At 47.2% G+C, this 12,652-nt stretch overlaps 1 long non-coding RNA gene across 1 annotated transcript; it reads left to right on the top strand.

Annotated features, from left to right (window-relative positions):
- The first annotated feature begins 1,582 nt into the window (after positions 1 to 1,582).
- Positions 1,583 to 3,243, top strand: LOC139796689 (uncharacterized). The gene is made up of 3 exons (XR_011726096.1): positions 1,583 to 2,346; positions 2,685 to 2,852; positions 3,128 to 3,243. It is a non-coding gene; the product is annotated as an uncharacterized lncRNA (long non-coding RNA).
- Positions 3,244 to 12,652: the final 9,409 nt, after the last annotated feature.

The raw sequence follows: 12,652 nt of genomic DNA, 5'->3' as shown, positions 1-12,652 counted from the left end.
CATGGAGACCAAAGACATAAACATTTTAGAGGGGTTGTGTTCAGTTACTGTTCAGCTTTGTGTCGGGAAACCCCATCCAGTGAGGATTCTTGTGCAGATGACTCTTGGAGGGAAAAGGTTTCAGCTTGAGGAACAGTTGGGAGCTGGGGTGGTGTCAGAGCATGGGGAGAAGGAAGATATTTGTGGAGAAGCTGTGGAAGAGTGGAATACAGGAGTCTCATGTGTGGATCTTGAGGGGTTTTATGTCCCAGAGTACTGGAGCAGCTTGTTTCATAGCAATGTAGAATGGGTTTGGGCCAGGTTTCTCCAAGCCCCATCCAACCTGGCCTTCAACACTTCTAGGGCTGGGACAACCACAGCTTTGCTGGGCAACCTGGGCCAGGGTTTCACCACCTTCAAAGCAAAGAATTTATTCCTCAGATGTCATCTGAATTTCCCCTCTTTCAGCTTAGAACTTCCACCCTCTTGTCCTATCACTCCAGACCCTTTTTTAAAGTCCCTCCCCAGCTTTCCTGGAGCCCCTTCAGGCCCTGGAAGGTGCTCTATGGTGTCTCCATTGAAGCCTTCTCTTTTCCAGACCGAAGTCCCCCAACTCCCTTATCTTGTTTCAGTACAATTCATCTCATCTTGACCTAAGTGATGCCCAACAGAGCCATGGAGAGTGTCCACATTACTGGCCATGCACACCACCTTCTTCAGCCAAAGGTGGTTTCTGTACCATGACTTTCAGTGTACAGCTGCATTGGGAAGGGGTTCTCAAGAATGTCTCAGAGGGAACTATAAGTGTCTCCTTGAAACTGAGGACCAGAGTTCATCCTCTACACCTACCCTGATTTTTGCCAGCCTGTGGAGTTAAGCACAAAGGGAAAGACAAGCTTTCATCGGGGTGGAAAAAACTTGGATAGCAGGAGAGGAAAATGTAGCTGTGGATGACGAAAACGAAGACCAATGTGGCTCCTGGGCCTCCTGACTCCATGTCAGGAGAAACAAAATCCCCAAGCAACCCAGCATAGCTCGAAATGTGCTCCTAATGCTGTTTTATGTGGGGGGCTTCGTTATTTCTCCGTCACCAGAACCGATTGCAGTGACACCTCTGGAGCTGGGCAGACCTCACCCTGTGCCGAATTCCTTTCCGCTGAGGCGTGCCAGCAGCCCACCCCGTGCTCCAGATGTTGCTGCTCTCTGAGAAACAAGAGCTTCATAAACCAGGCTCACCCCTTCCTCCTGGGGTGAAGGCGAAGACGATCAGATATGGAAAATTGCTGCTCAGTACCATGAACAATGTCCTTGGTCAAAGACCGGTGCCAGCACTTTGTCTCAATAGAAGAGAAAGCCGAGACACGCGGTGCAAAAATCTGGGCTGGCAGCAACCAGCAACTTGAACATACATTGAAAACCAGCCATGAAAGAGCACACTTAAACCAAGAGAAAAAGCCTGGAGGTATATTTAGACAGACTGAAAAAGAGCGAGAACAAGGGAGGGGGGGAAAGGTTTCTGGGAGGCTTTAATAGGTTGCATTTTCCCTGGTTTGTGTTTCACTTGGTTTGGTTTATTGGCTCATCATGAGCACATGCACCCCCCCCCAAAAAAAAACCAAAGGGAAAAAACCCCACATGCACAGGGCTGCAGAAGAAAATCTCTTGTTTTACACACACAGGACCAGTTTTACCATTGCCTTGAAGTGCTGGAGCTCTGCTCCTAGATGCTTTTGGCCATCACTGGTGTTGGAGCAGAGGTGGGTGTTGGACAGACCCTGGGTGTCTACGTGCACAACCTTGTGTGCTCACATTGTTGCTGTTTTGCCCAGCTAAGAGGCTCTACTGCTGGCTCTTTTGCTGCTCTGCTTTGCTCTCCTGGCCTTCTCCTCAAGTCAGGAGGCTTTCTTCCTTTCGAGAGCCTGAAGAGTCAGGAATCCCAATGTGTCCCCTCTGCTGGGGTAGGGTGACTCAGGACTTACCAGAAATCACAAAGGGAAAGTGTGTCCAAGCCAAGATGTGCACCAGGGATCTCACGTGCTGTTCTTGCACAACCACATCCTGACACGCTGGGCCCTCTCCCCACCTCTCTGCCAAGTCCCACTTCAAGTCCCAGCAGAGCTTGAGGCACTCAGATGCAACTCTCAACCAGGCTGGCAAGTCCTCTTGGCACCCTTTGTCGTGGGGAAGTCATCTGACATGGAAATAAATGGAGTCCTCATTGCTGGGATGGTGACCAAGATCGGAAGGGAGTGCGGGGGACATCGGTCCGGATCCAGGCATTGTGTCCTCTGGTGTGATCCCCTGCAGACATGGAGTGACAACATGTCTCCATGAAGAGTCTCATCAGCTACCAGGGATCAATTGTTGGTGAGCTGCTACCCTGTGGAAAGCGTTGGAATCTGGCCCGGAATAACCTTCCTCCTTCCAATTTCTTCCTCCCTGGAGCTGCAGGAGCCTTTCTGCACCCCCATCCTGCACGGTCAAGCTCAGGCCCCAGGAGATCATCTCCGTGCTCATCCTGAGCTCAGCACCAGCCCATAAATCTTCCTGCTGGATCCAGGCAGTGAAATGTGAACAAAGGAAACCACCATGTGGTGGGGGGGTAGGGTGAGGAATCTCTCTGGCACCCTCCTTGCTCAGAAAGGAGTGAGAAAACATGGCTTTGTGTTGCTGTTGTTGTAGTCATTGCTTTATGGTTTCTACAGATGCTTCCAATAAAAGAACTGTGAAGCTATTCCCATCAGTGGCCTGTCCTCTACCCATAATAGTGACAGAGAAGATTGCTGAATTTCCATCAGCAGAACAACTTGAGGGTGGACTCTCCTGCTGCAAATTTTAGAAAGCTTGCCTTGCACTGCTTGCCAAAGGAACAGGTGATTTTTTTTATAGTTTTGTTTGGTTTTTTTTTTTTTTTTTGGGGGGGGAGATTGGCAAGTGAGCACAATAATCATCTGCAGCTCAAATGCTTGTGATTTAATACTTCTGTTAATATGATTTTCCTCCCTGGCCTATGGTTTGTTGCTTATTTTAAACTGCTCTAGGACTTCAACTTGGTTGGAACTAGATGATCCCTAGGGTCCCTTCCAACCTAAACCAGTCTGTGATTCCATAAACCATGGTCTCCATATTGATATTTGTCCCTTTCTAGTGTGTCCCAGGAAAATGGATCAGACCTTGGGTAATCATTCATCAGGGAAGGTGCTGAGCATGGATGGTGAGGTGCTGCACTGTTGAACAACCCATTCAAGCACTGTGGTTTCAAGACAGATCTTCATGCAGGGGGAGGATGAAATTTTCATTGAAGAAGAAACTTTTTCATTGAAAAGAAACTTGAAACCATCAGCAAAGGGTGAGCAATGCATTCAAACCATGAAACATTGCTCTAGATGATCTTTAAAGTCCTTTCCAACCTAAGCCATTCTAAGATTCTGTGATTCCTGGACACAGCTCTTAGTGATCCAGTGCTGTATTTGCTGCTTTCAAGCAGGGTTTGGGCTTGTAGAACCAACATTCAGGCATTCAATAGCTTTTCTCAGAAACATGGCTTTTTTTGGAGTATTTTCTGTTCTAAATGCACTCATTTTATAAGTGAAATGACTTTTTCCTTCTCTGCTGCCCTTGCCCATGCTTGGGTCTGAGGCTCCCAGCCCTCAGCCACACTCCTGCAAGCTTCTTTAATGAGGTTGTAGAGATGTGGTTGGTATGGCAATGGGTAGTGTGGAGCTCTGGAAGAGCTTGAGCAGAAAAAGCTGCCTGAAAAGGAAGGAAAACATCCTGGAAAAAAGCCCAGCTCCAGGGCTGGGGCTGGACTGACCCATTCAGGACCATTCTGATCTCTGTGCACAGAGGTAAAGACAAAGATGTGGTGCTTTGGGTTCATCCCTGCTACTGAGCACTGACTGTGTTCTCTGACTGTGGTTCAGCTGTTTGAATGTCTGAGTCCTAAAATATTAGGAAAGGAGGTAAATAATTAAAAGGAAAGAAAACAAAACACAAAAAGGAAGAAGAAAGCACAGGGATTGGAGCAGGGTCTGAGAGGTTCCTGCTGGGGTGGACAGGCATGACAAGGACACATTTAGCAACTGCCTGTTCTTTACATCACGGGGCAGAAATATGAAAAATATGAAATATGTAGCCTGGATAAAAAGGAAAATGTAATAAGAGGAGGACAAAGAATGCCACATGCTCCAACTGCATCTGAACTTGGCAGCAGCAGGCCAGGGAAGCCCATGCAAATCCTACAAGCATGTTAAAGGCATTTTCACCCCCCAAAGGCTGACATGCATGAAAAGTATCTTTTCAGCAATGTCAATCAAGAGCCTGGAGAAATAATTTACTAATGTTCTGCCTAGCAGGGCAACATGGCTGCCTGGAACCATGTCAGCATCTTGAAATGGGAATTAACTGGGAGTGGGTTTGAGTTGGGGGCAAAGATGTAAGGGCTGTGTGAACAAACCTGAGTGGTGTTGCTGAATTTCATAGTTCATAGAGAGATTTCATCAAGGAAAACATGAGAGCAGGAGGGTAGCACATGAAGATGAAGCAGAGCAAGGGGTGCTGTGGACAAAGCCATAATGGAAAATGCTCTGGGTGTCATCTAAATTGAGTGCAAAGGGAATTGTTATCCAGGGAAAAACCCCATTGTCTGCAATGGGAATGGGACAAGACACTGCAGGGCAGAGCTAGGGGGGCTGGGATCCCCACACCTGCCCTGGGTGAGCCCCGTGAGGTTGATCAGCTGAGCCCTGGCTTTTGGGGACAGCATGGTCATTGCTGAGATGTCCCCTTGGCTTGTCCCTTGTGTACTGTAGACATCCCAAGATCTGCAGACCTGGTTACACTGGTATTTCTCCACCCCCTCCCTTTTAAAAAATTGACTTTCTAAGTGATTGAATCAGGGGTTACATTTCATTCTGCATTGATGGGAATCTGGTGAAATGCTAGCATGTTAATTTATTCGTATTTAATTTGGCTGTTGCAGCAGGAAATACAAAAATATCTTCCTGAATTAAAGGTATTGGAAGACACTGATGGGCAGAGTAAAAGATTTTAATCTTTTTTCTCCATGTAGGGTCCTGTCAGCTTCTGTAGGCTGGAAAGCTTTGGCTTAGAAATAGTTTAAGGAGCTGCTTCCTTCAAAGGTCTGTGTAGCATAACTTGATCATAGCCAAGATGTGGTCAGCTCTTGGAAGGGGGTAAATGCTCCAGGTAGGATAGATGGGAAGTGTCTGTAGAAGTGGGACAGAGATACAGAAATACATCCCTCCATCCTTATGCTGACCTTTTTTTTTTTTCTTTTTTTTTCTTACCTTGGAATCCTGCAAAACCACAGAGAAAAGCAGATTTTGCCTGATCCTGCTGCCCAGCCAGGGGATGAAGGAGACAGATGGGAATCCCATTAATACCTGCCATGGGTCAGCCAAGCTTGTGGGAATTTGCTAAAAACCCCTGGTGAAGGGGTTTTTTTGCCTTTTGGCAGGCAGTCAGAGTCAGGGGGAACATGTCCTGTCCTCGTGTGGCCTTCTCCATCATCTTCAACAGATGTTGGATTGAACCCAAGCAGGTTAAGGGGGTGGCAGGTCCATGATGACCCCAACCCATGACCACCACACCCATTGCAATGCTCTTTCTCCTTCCTTTCTCCATTGCAATGTCTTTCTCCTGCCAAAATAGAGGCAGGAAATCAAGCTGAGCAAAGGATGGTGCTGCCCACACCCAGCACTTGCTCATTTGATCACCACTGGGCCAGGCAAAATAATGGGGGGGACCTGCAGCAAAATACTGGGGGTGCAGGCCTGGGACTACCACAGCTGATTCTACCTCTGGCTTAGGGAAAATCCTGCACCTCCCTGTGGTTAATTCCCTCCTGTGCTTCCTCTTCCCTGCTCAAATCATCATCACAGCTGTGGAGGAGCAGCAGTGCTGAGCCCAATGCCCAACCTGAAGTCTATTGGGACAGCTGCTCTCCCAGCCACCCACCAAATGCCTAAATTCCCCAGCAAAGACAAAGCCTTATTTATGCTTGGCCCTCTTTAAGTCCATATATTTCAGTCCTGGAGGGATTTACTGGCAATAAAGTTTTCTTCTGAGATTCCTAAATCACGAGGTACTCAGGCTCTCCAGCCCACGATGCCCGTGCACAATATTTGCACTGTAGCTTGACACATCTTTCTGCTTTAGAATAACAGAAAAACATGTAGCTGAGACCTGCTGGGTTGGGAGGACTTTAAATCACCTGTTTTATTTTATTTCTTTTTTTTTTTTTTTTTTTTTCCCAGAGAGGCAGGTGCAACTCAGATTATCTGCAAACTCTTTTATTGCTTAACAGGGGCTTTAATGCAGTTAAAGATGCCTTTATTCATTCTTACACTCCTGAGTATTTTTGTGTAAACATTTTTCATCTGTGGCAAGCCAGTGTGTTTGTTGTGTTTTGTCATGTCAGAGCAGACTGTGATTAGACACTGAGATGAGACTACTAAATATTTTCAGATGTTTTTGATTTCCTCAGTGAAGAGCTGGATTTGAACCAAAGCTCTGAGGTGAAAGGGTGATATGTAATATATTGAGACATCTGAAATAAAATAATGTAATGTTTTTAATATTTTAAGAAGAAGAAGGCAGCAGTAAAACATTGTGGAAGGAGGAAAACATGAATACCTATATATTTTAATTTTAAACGCACGCAGATGTTGAATTTTAATCAGAGCATGTCAGAATCTGACTGTAACAAAGGCAAAAATGTGAGATCTGTTTTCTTGAATTGCTTCCATATTCCGTGCTCCAGATTTTTATTGCATATAGCACTGCATCATCATATATTTATGTAAAGTGCCAGCACCCATTGACTTGCTGTGTGCCTGATGGTTAGCATATAAAACACTTTACAGTGAAAAGTATATTCTTTCTCTGGGTATGAGCAGTGGATTTTATATTACACATGTCTCTGCCTGCTTCAACAGTGGCAGAATTCATTTTCACTGCTTGCTACATCTGGTGTTCCTTTTATACCCTTCCACCTCTTTTCTCAGGTCTGGAGGACTTTGCTGGTAAAGACTTGGGCCTGGGCTTCTGCTGGGCTTCTGGTGGCAGGGGGAGCATGGTGGGGTGGGCTGTGGGCTTGAAAGGGCTTGGAGAGCTGGCACAGGGAGAAGATGTAGAAGCCAGGCATCAGCAGCTGGGCTTGATGCTCTTAAAGTCATCATCATCATCATCATCATCATCATCATCATCATCATCATCATCATCGTCATCAAATGGTTTGGGTTGGGAGGGACCTTAAAGATCATCGAGTTCCAGCCCCTCTGCCATGGACAGGGACACCTCCCACTAGACCAGGTTATTCCAAACCCATCCAACTTGTCCTTCAGCACTTCCAGAGATGGGGCAACCACAACTTCCCTGGGTCTTTTTTTAACCAAAATGATTCTATGATTCTATGTTGTCTCTCATGGTCCTGTGTTTCCACCAGAGCACTGCTGGAGGGTCCTCTTGCTATCCATCCCTCTCTGGTGGGAGTCACACAGCAGCAAAAGGTGGGAATGGAAGTGATTTGGAAGCTCCTTGCTCTGTCCTAGCCTGTGCCACCCTGTCAGGTATCAGAGGGATAAATACCATGGCTGGCTGAGGATCTGGGTGAATGCCATTGCATTTTCTTCAAGGGTTGGACTTGGTGATCTCTGAGGTCCCTTCCAACCCAGCTAATTCTATGATTCTATGATTCTATGATGCTGCTGGGCATCCCTGCTCCCAGATGCCTGTGTTTCCATGTACCTCAGTGTGCTCTGAACATGAATCCATGCTGTAAAATGGATTGTAAATGGATTTAAAGCTGATGTCCTGCTGAAAGGCTGCCTTTGGCAGAGCTAGGGAGGGTTGGGGTCAGGTTTAAAGGAGAAAAATCAAATTTCAGAAGACTGGAGACAGCAAGAAACCATTCTTAGCAGATTAGATGTGGCAGTGGCAGGGATGTTGGTGGTACCTTAGGAAACAGAACCACAGAATGGTTCGTGTTGGAAGGGACCTTAAAAGTCACCCAGTCTCAACCCCCTGCCACAGGCAGTGACACCTCCCACTGGACCAGATTGTCCCAAGCCCTGTCCAACCTGGCCTTGATGATAACTGCATTGGTACCACCTGAACGTGGAGGTTCCTCCATGGGGCCACCTGAGCTGGCAGTGTAGGGCACAACTCCAGCACAGGGCCAGCAATAGGTTCAGCAGAGCCATCCTGGGAACCCCTGGTCTCAAGGGACAGCTCAGCCCCTTGCACCCATCCTGATGCCAGGGCTGCTTGGCCAGGGTTGATGCTGTTGTCCAAAACTGCTCTTGTGTTCAGGATACCCCACAACTCTCTAGGGGGGGGGTCTGCATCGGGGCTGCTTCCTTTTTTGGTTTCTTTTCTGGATGGCTTTTCTTCAATGAATAGAATTTTTTTTATTTTTTTTTTTTCCCCTTTCTTTTTTTTTTTTTTTTTTCTCTTTTTAAGCCCTTCTCACGCCTTCAGCTCCTGGAGTGAAACACGTGACCTCCCTTTGCTGATGTTTTTCCTAAAACAGTGATGTTTGTGGAGTGTCTCTCGAAAGCTGCAGCCTTTGCCTCTCTTGGCTGCCAGCAGCTGTGTCCAGGGAGCCTCCAAACCTCCCATCCCAGGGCTCAGCCAGGAGAGGGGAAAAGCAGCTCCTTGCTCCATGTTCTGAAAATTTGGGGTAGCACAGGGACATGCCTGAGGCTAACAGTTAATCAAAATAAATTCCCCTGCCTTTTTTTTTTTTTTTTTTTTTTTACCTGGTTTATTTAACAGACCCTCAGCAAACACTCTCCCAGGGCTGTCCACCTCTCCCTCTCCTATCTGTGGATATTCCCATGGGATTGGATACTCCCCCATCCCCTGACCATCTGTTGCAGGCAGCACACTTAATGGGAGATGTCTCCAAAAAGCTACTCCAGGTTTTCCGTGACAGGAGAGATGGACAGAATGCCAGGTAAGATGTCCCTGAGAAGGTTTAGCATCATGTGGCATTCCTGCAGAGGAGTTATTTCCATCCAAGTCCTTGCCCTTACTGTGGAAGCTGTGGGGAAACAGGAGATAATAATTATCAGGCTTGATGTTTGTGTCTTATGTCATCTTGATGCCTCCTCGTTGTTTGCAGGGTACCAGAATCTGGTACCTCTTTCTGGCACCCCAAAAATGTGCTCAGAGCTGGGTGCTTGATTGCAGGGTGATTTGCTCAGGGTGACTGCAAGAGCTCCAGTTCCTCCTTGAGAAAGGGTCTGGGGTTGCCTGCCATGAGATCCTCTCATCAAACTGTGTCTTATCTGCTGCCAGGGCTCTGTCCCATGAAGAAGAAGAAGGACTCAGCCTTCCAGGTGATGCCAGTTTGGACACTGGTGCTCTTACCCCCCTCAGGACCATCTGATTGTCCGTGCTCTTTTGCAGAAGGGACTCTGGTCCTCAGGTGTCTGCATTTTTGAAGGTGCTGGGATTGCACTGAAAGGCTGGGAGGTAATTCCCACCCCACTGCTGAGGGACCAGTGATGCTGAGAAACTGTGGGATGGGGAGCAGGACCTTAGGTAGGACAGGGCTGTAGCACCAGGGATGGGCCTCCAGTGAAGACACTGGTGGACTTTGCTCAGAAAGGCTTGTTCCATGCTCAGTGCTGTCTTTTCTATCTTATCCATGATCTTCTAAGACTTTTGGACCACCAATCTTTTTGGCTATGCCCCCCTGATCTTTGCACCCACAAAACTCTCCTTGACACTAATGGTTTTCCAGCCCTTCGTTCCCAGGCACAGTAGCAGTTTTGTCTGGGCAAGAACTTTACCGCCAGGCCACGTGTATTTTTCAGGGTTTTCTCAGGTAAAAGGTTTTATTTTCATAATTCTTTCCCCCTTGGTAGGTGCTGAGCTGTCAGAATCTCAGCCCTGCAGAATTCCAGCTTAGTTAAAACAATATCCTAAAGGTTGCGAAGCCGCGTGGTTTGCCAAGAGGGAAAATTGAATGTTCCACTCTCCCCACTTGACTATATTTAGTTTGGGATCCTAATGAAATCTTTCTTTGTGTGATTTCATGTCTACAGGGCAGCTGCAAGAGAGGACTTCCTCGCTCTGGCAGGATGCTGGCAGCTCTCACACCGGGACAGCGTCTCCTCCGGGCTCCGTGACGTGGCCATGTGTGCAGTGCCAGAGTTGTGCCCCCTGTTCTTTAGGGACACCCTATAGCATTATTCTATTTTATTATTATTATTATTTTATCTTTTTCTCTTTTTTTTTTTTTTCTTCCTTCATGAAAGACACCTGTGTGCACTGCAGCAGGTTAATTCCTGGTTGTTTTCCCGGCAGGTGTTTGATGATAAAGTTTCCTGATACTGTGTGGGGTTTATTATGCCACTGTTCAATTGAAAAGAGGGTGTTTTCAAGGGTCATTTGGGGTGAAATTCCCCTTCCTTTTGTATGGTGTCCAAAAGAACATGTGTGGGCAGCAGGAGCAGGGCAGGGATCATCCCCCTGTGCTGGGCACTGGGGAGGCTGCACCTCAAATCCTGGGCTCAGTTCTGGGCCCCTGAAGACAAGAAGGAGATTGAGGGGCTGGAGTGTGTCCAGAGAAGGGAATGGAGCTGGGGAAGGGTCTGGAGCAGAAGTCTGCCCAGGAGCAGCTGAGGGAGCTGGGGGTGTTGATCCTGGAGCAGACAAAGGCTGAGGGGAGAGCTTCTGGCTCTCTGCAAGCCCCTGAGAGGAGGTTGGAGCCAGGGGGGGTCGGGCTCTGCTCCCAAGGAACAAGGGATGGGAGAAGAGGAAAGAGCCTCAAGTTGTGCCAGGGGAGGTTTAGGTTGGAGCTGGGGAAGAATTTCTCCCTGGAAAGGGTTGTCAGGGCCTGGCCCAGGCTGCCCAGGGCAGGGCTGGAGTCCCCATCATCCCTGGAGGGGTTTCAGAGCCCTGGGGATGTGGTGCTGAGGGACATGGGGCAGGGGTGGCCTTGGCAGTGGCAGGTTAACAACTGGACTGGATGATATTAAAGGTCTTTCCCAACCAAAAAAATTCTATGATTCTATGACTGTGTTGTGGGTCAGGTCTCTGACCCATCAGGCAGCATGCTGGTGTTTTTCCTTGCCCTCCTCTGTATGGGGCTGAGGATTTGAGAATTTGATTTCTTTCTCTGACATCAGTGTTACCATCATCACACATCAATATGCTAAAAATTATATAAATCAGCTTGAAAAAAAATCGGACCTCTGGAATTCTGCTGAGGTGTTTCAGCATGAGGATAAGGCTGTGCTCAAAGGAAATCTGCCATGTGGGAGTGTTTCAGAGAATCAAAATCTCCCCAGGATAAAAAACCTGGAAATTCATGGAGAAAAAGGCCACGGAAGAGCTGTGGTTGCACTTATATTCAAGCAGAATATAAGAATATAAGGCTGGGCAGCCTGCTGTTCAGCAGCCTTCTGGATATTCATCTGGCAGCAAATGTATTGTTGGATATCCCTCTAAAGTTGTGTAAGTCATTGCTTTCTTGGTGGGCTTTTATACCTGTGTGTATTTTTCATACTTTTCCAGCATCTTAAAAACTCTCTTTGGAGACGTTTGATGTGGCTAAATATAGTTTTGCAAAATTCCAGGCCACGTCTTCACTTGGCACATGAAAATTGGTTCACAGACTGTTGTGAGACCTTTCTTTGCTCTCCCACTGTTCTCACTCCCATGACACCTGGTGTATAGAGCCTGTGAATGGCCTCAGGTTTGTTCCCTGCCTCACCATTAATCAGGCTGAGAAACAGCCTTCCCAGTTCATAAATTCCAGGTAAACTCCAGTTCCCACATATTCTGTCAAGCAGGCATCATCAGGCTGCTGGTATTAATTCACATCCTCTTAAACATTGTATTATGGGAGGTGAGAAGTGGTGATGAGGGGCTCTGGGCATGTTGACAAACACCTTTGCACCTTTGGTTTGCAGCCTTGTTCTCCCTCTGCAGTCTTGGAGATGCATTCCCAGCCCTGGAGCACTTCTCCAGTCTTTTGAAACCACCAGCTAAATATCTGAGCTTCCAGCACATGAAGTAAACAGGGCCCAGCTGCAAGGAGAGATCCTGAATTTGGGAATCAACTCGCTCCTTGCAAAAATTCCTGAAGACCCAGGGTAAGTATCCCTGCTCACTTCAGAGGGGATTGCTGTAAATAGCTGGAGCTGTTGAGCTGTGGTATGAAATTAAATCAGAGGGAACAATAGTGGCTGAATGGGCATTTCTGGCTTTTTATGGGGAAAGGAAGCAGAGAGTGTGTTTCACAGCTCACAAAAATGGTTAATTCTGCCTTGGTGAGCCAGTGCCTTGAAAAAAATCATGGAAGCTGAGCTGTTCTTCCCCAAAAGTTCAATGAAGGGATGAAGAAACTCAGGGGAATGCTAAAGAGATGTTGGCAGAGCAAGCAATGGAGAAATTATTAACTGTGGATATTGTGCAGGGTAATTGCTCTTTGTTAGGTTATTATCATAGAGAAGTGATTAAAACTCAGGGTGGACAGACATAGAAATGAGGTGGTGAAAAAGCCAGGTGTGTTTCCCTCTCCAGCAGCCGAGTTCAACACCAGGTTTTATGGGATCCTTTTTCTTATCTCACCAGAGCTTTTTTGACATGTCAGTCACTGGGCTCTTAGATTTCCCACCCACCCCTTTCCAGGTGG

Source organism: Heliangelus exortis, chromosome 5 (assembly GCF_036169615.1).
Source record: "Heliangelus exortis chromosome 5, bHelExo1.hap1, whole genome shotgun sequence".
NCBI classification, from domain to species: Eukaryota; Metazoa; Chordata; class Aves; order Apodiformes; family Trochilidae; genus Heliangelus; species Heliangelus exortis.
Note: the sequence above shows the minus strand (reverse complement) of the source record. Positions and strands in the feature narration are given on the sequence as shown.